Below are 6,162 nucleotides of genomic sequence, written 5' to 3' on the forward strand. Positions count from 1 at the left end.
GCTTAGTCGCTCAGTCACGTCTGACTCTTTGCATCCCTACAGACTGTAGGCTGCCAGGCTCCTCTGTCCATGGTGATTTTCCAGGCAAGAATACTGGAGTGGGTTGCCACGCCCTCCTCCAAGGGATCTTCCCAACCCAGGGATTGAACCCGTCTCCCACATTGCAGGCAGATTCTTTACAATCTGAGGGAAGCCCAAATACACCTACTAGAAGAGCTAAATTTGAAAAGACAGACAGTACCAAGTTTTGGCAAGGCTGTGGAATAATTGGAACTCTCATATGGTGTTGGTGGGAATGCAAAATTGTCCAACATTTTGACATTTGAGTTTCTTGAGTTAAACATACATTTGCTATATGACCAAGTCATTCCTAGCAATCTTCCAGGGAGAAATAAAGATGCGTGTCCACTAAAACTTGTACCTGGACCTCCGTGATGGCTTTATTCATAGGAGACCCAAACCGGAAAAAATTCACATGTCCATCAACTAGTGAATGGATACACAAATTATGGTGTGCTCAATCAATGGGATGACATTTATCTATAATAAGGAACACACTGTAGATTCATGCAATATCATGGATGAATTTAAAAGAACATTATGTTGGCTAAAAAAAAGCCAGAGACAAAATCATGCTATATGATTTTATTTAAATGAAATCCTAAAAATGATAAAACTAATCTATAGAAACAGAAAGTAGATTAAGTGGTTGACCAAAACTAGTGTATCTAGGGGCTTTGCAGGGTAATGGAAATATTCTATTTCCCGATTTGGTGATGACTATATAGGCACATAGATCTGAACTAAACACTTAGAATGACTGAACTAACACTTAGGATGAATGCATTTTATAGTGCGTAAACTAAACCTCAATAAAATTGATTTTAAAAAAGGAAAGAAAAGGAATCCAAAGGACAATAAAAAGCAGTGTGCCAATTTCCACCAAAAAAACAAAAAACAAATCCTGCTGGGATTTTGTTTGAGATTTTGCTGACTCTGTATATCAATTTCAACAATACTGAGTCTTTCATTCTATAAATATGATATATCTGTCTATTTAATTTCTCTTAGTAATGCTTTGCAGTTGTCAGGGCTTTATACTTCTGTCATTAGGTTCATTCCTCCATGTTGCTTGTTTTTGGTACTGTTGTTTAAAAATAATTTCTACTTACATTTGTTTGTTGCCTGTGTATAAAAACATGATTGATTTATGTGTACTGACATCACATCCAGTAATCTGACAGAAGTCACATTAATTCTAATATTTTGTAGATTCTCTTGAATTTTATATGTACACAATTATGTAATCCTCAAATAAGGACTGTTTCCCCCTCACTTTTTAGTATTTATAAACTTCATTTATTTAATATTTATGAACTTTATTTCCTCTTTTTGCCATATTGTCTGGCAAAGACCTCCATAAAAGTGACTTTTTGGTAGGCAGTCTTTATCAAATAAAAGAAATTCCTTTTCACTCCTGGTTTACTGGAGTGTGTTAAAATGTCATTAATAGATATTAAATTTTATCTTATGCTTTTTCTGCATCTATTATGGTGATCATATTGTTTTCCTTCTTTATTCGATAATTATACCAATTGACTTTTTTAAAAACTGACAAATTAAAATAATTTTATTAATCCATTTAAAAATAACAAAAATAAACCATTATATGTTAATGTAAATATCATATTTTGGTGACAGAAAACTATATTTTACAAAACAAAAAAATTACTAATAAGATTGGCATGTTTTACATTTTTGCAAATCTCTTTAGTATCCAACTTAACATTAGAAGACACCTGAATTCTCACTTCTGCTTCTGCATTCAAATCAACATCAATATTTGTTGTTCTGGTTGAAGTATATGAAGAAAACCTGGCCTTAGAGAGTTTGATACCAATGGACTCTTGAATGTTAAATGGATCTTATTTTCCAAAGAGAAAACCTCCTTGGCCATAATATGTTACCCTTTTTATATATTGGTGTGCATGCTCAGTTGTGTCCGACTGTTTGTGGCCCCATGGACTAGCCTGCCAGGCTCCTCTTTCCATGGGATTCTTCCAGCAAGAATACTGGAGTGGCTTGCCATTTCCTCCTCCAGGGAATCTTCCTGACCCAGGGATCAAACCCATTTCTCTTATGCCTCCTATATCAGCACGCAGGTTCTCTAACACTAGCACCACCTGGCTTGCTGGAATCAATTTGTTAATGCTTTGCTTAAAATTTTTGCACCAATAATTGTAAGTTAGCGTGGCCAGTTGTTTTCTTGTGATTTCCTTGTCAGGTTTTGTCAGTAGAGTGATCAACTCATTCTGATTGACCTGTGAATTTCTTGGTCTTAGCATGAAAAATTCCCATCCTTGGAAATCCCCTCGGTCCCAGGAAATGAGGGCTCAGTTGGTCACCCTAAGGGTCAGTGTTATTCTGCTCTCATAAATAAGTTGGTAGGTGCTATCGATTTCCAAGTTCTTGAGTTTTTGTAAGGTTGATATAGTTTCTTTCTTAAATTACTTGAAAAAATTTATCAGCGAAGTCATCAGAGCCTTCACCTCTTTTGGGTGAAGTGGCTCAGATGGTAAAGTATCTGCCTGCAATGCAAGGGACCTGAGTTCAATCCCTGGGTGGGGAAGATCCCCTGGAGAGGGGCATGGCCACCTACTCCAATATTCTTGCCTGGAGAATCCCCATAAACAGAGGAGCCTGGTGGGTTGCAGTCCATGGGGTTGCAAAGATTCGAACACAGCTGAGTGACTAACGCTTTCACTTTCACTTTAAACTGTAGATTTAATTTATTTAAATGGTATAGGACTAGTCTTATTCTGTTTTCTCAAATTGTTTTTCAAGGAATTTGACCATCTTATGTGAGCTGCCAAAGTTCCAGGCACTTCCAATTGTTACATAATTTCTGTGTACAGATTGTTGATCTTAAGAAAATACAAGTCAGTTATTTTACCAGCAAAAATGGGTTCATTTGAGAACAACAAAGAATTGCAATTTGGGACAAGCAAATCAAAGTAAAAATCATGGACAAGTCCAGTAAATAAAGGAAAGGAACATTACTTTATAGCTAAAAAAGAGGAGGTTGGGAGGGCTTATTTTGAACTAAGTCCATTGGAGAAAAGTGAGAGTTCAAGGTGATGATGGTTTCTCATTGGCTGAGTTACCGAGTTGGTCAATTCCTTGAAGAAGGTGCAGTGTGCATCTTTTCCTGCTGGGGCCTCATTACTGGTAATTCTTTCCTCTTGATGATTCTTCTGTTGGGGTCTGTTATTGATAGTTCGTCCTGAAATTGGCATTTCTACCTGTATGTCTGCGAGAGCTCCCCCTTCTGGCCTCTCAATTCCATTTCAGTGAGGTTTCCCTCTTAATTTTCACATTTTGCGATATCGATTCAATTACTCTTAGATATCTGATTATTATCGATGCACTGTAAATTATATCTTTTTGAAATTTCATGTTCTGATTCTGTTGCTCAGAGATCAAAATACTATTGGTTTCACATTATTTTATATTTAAATTATATTCACCAGTCTTGCTTGAATAATTTGTTAATTCCAATAGTTTATCTTTAGAATTTTAAAGGTATTCTATGTGCAGAATAGTTTTGTCTATTAATGAATAATAGCTTTATTTCTTTTTATTAGCCAGTACATATTTTCTTTTAAAAATTCTCCATCCCTTGCTTACTTCTTTTCTTCTCTCTTTCAAAACTTCCTCCCATTATTCCTTTCTTTTTTCTTCTCTTCTTTCATCTTTTTTCCTTATTCTTTCTTCTTCCTCCTTCCCTCTCCCTCTTCCTCCTTCTGGTTTTATTGCCCTGGCTCGTATATGAAATATTGAATACATATAATATATGTCTATATATAGTGAATCTCCTTATATTGTTTTCCATCTCAGGGGAAAAGGCTTTCATATTTCACCTTTAATTATGAAATGTGAGAATTATATTTTAAAGTATTATCTTCTTCCCTTGAGGACATCAAAAGACAAAATCACTTCAAAATAAAATGAATTGCAAATCTTACATTTGAACATCTGAAAAGAGACAAAGCTTGCTACCCAAATGGAAAAAGGCAGTTTTGGATTCTGAAATACAGCTTCTACTCAAACACATTTTTCTCTTCTAAGAGTGAACCACTTTTGGAGCAATGATGATTATAACACTAAAATATATATCTTTTAAATTTTTTAAAAAAACTTACTTCCGTATACCAGGAAATGCCTTATCGAGGTTAACTCACTTTTCTTAGAATGAAAAGCTATCTTCAAAGGCCAGCCGTGGGAAGACTGAGCTTCCTGACTGATGGTCTCTACTGTGACTGACCCCTCCCTTCACTCACTAAAGGAATCAACAGACCACACCTGTAACTCAGGCTGTCTGCAGGTGGTTCCCACAGCTTCACAGAGACTGGGGGGAGCCCTCGGGGGAGGATGGCCCTTCTCACACCTCCAAACCAAGACTTCTGAAGACATCGGCTTGGTAAATACCAGATGCCAGCCCTAGGTATGCTGATTTCTGTTTTCTTAACATTTATCGTGAGCTTGATGGAATTGAATTGTAAGTTACCTTTCTGAAAGGCTACTTCATGGTGGTAGAAGTCCAGCTACCTCCATGGGCTCTTTTCCTAATACCCCCTTGGTGAATTGTCTCAATCTTTGACCTCATTTGACACATGTGCCAACATGTGAACACATGTTAATACGACCTTGTGATTGCTTTTGTTTCCTGCATGTCTACTCAGTATTGTTCATCCACCTTAGTTTATAATCACCTCGTATACATGGAGCCCCATCATACACTCATCATTGTGCTGGACACCCAAAAGTACATTCTGGACTCTGTCCTCCAAGGATTGAACTACACTTGGGAGCAGTGCCCACGACATCTGGGTAAAAGGGTAAAAGCAAAGGAAGGATGAGGTTCTAAGTTTCCTGTCGTTGTCTTTAAGAGCAAATATTCCTTCAAGGAGGCTTCCCTGGTGGCTCAGATGGTGAAGAATCTGCCTGCAATTTGGGAGACCTGGGTTTGGTCGCAGGGTCAGGAAGATCCCCTGGTGAAGGGAATGCAACTCACTCCAGTATTCTTGCCTGGAGAATTCCATGGACAGAGGAGACTAGTGGGCTACAGTCCATGGGGTTGCACAGAGTCAGACATGACTGACTGACTAACACTTTCACTTCTCATTTCATTTCTTCAGGGACGGGAGATGATAGTTAAGAAAGAATGAAAGTGAGCCACAACTATGAGCCTGTACTTTGAAGCCTGAGAACTGCAACTTTTGAGCCCACATGCCACAACTACTGAAGCCCAAGCCACTGCAACAAGAACCCCACACACCGCAACGAAGAATAACCTCCACTCGCCACAGCTAGAGAAAAGAACTGTGTGGCAACGAAGACCCAGTACAGCCACAAATAAATGCATAAATAAATAAACATGATATTAAAAAGATCAACCCCAAATCCAGCCTTGATCTCCACCTGCACCATCAGCACCTGGTCGTGGCTGCAGGGACCCAGGTTTTCAGTAGCCTCCTCCTGGCTCTCTACACCCACTCCTGACCCTACACACATGGGTAGATCCCCACCTGACCCTGCTCAGCTCCTCCAGCCTATCCCTCACACAGACGCCAAACCAGAGTCCTTCCAGGGGCCCAAGCCCTTACCTGCCTATTAGCCTCTCCAGGCACAGAGGCCCTGAGTTTCTCCAGCACCACTAGCTCACTCCCTCCACTGGGCCTTTGGCATTGATGCTCCCGTGCTTGGAGCCCCTCCCCTCTTTGCTGGGATCTGAGACTGTTACTGCAGTGCTTGCTCCTGGACAGACATCTCCTCAAGCAACACAATACAAAGAAGGTATAAGGGGCTAAAAACAACTGCATGCATGCACAATGGGGACAAATTCTGGACAAGATACAAAAAATACAAGACCAAAACAAAACCACCCAACTGCCACTTCTGAAGAGCTGGGAGCAAAAGCAGGGTACTGCCCATGCCCCCTGCCCTCAACATGACCAAAGGGGTGGGCAAACAACCTAAGCCACCCCTCCGGCCTGACCACTGGACCCACTCCCACCTTCAACCTGTATAAGGAACCTGCTCAAGCCTCCTCAAGGAGCAATCAAGAGAAACTTCCTTGTTCTTGCTCCTTCCTGGGGCCAC

Source organism: Dama dama, chromosome 19 (assembly GCF_033118175.1).
Source record: "Dama dama isolate Ldn47 chromosome 19, ASM3311817v1, whole genome shotgun sequence".
Lineage (NCBI taxonomy): Eukaryota > Metazoa > Chordata > Mammalia > Artiodactyla > Cervidae > Dama > Dama dama.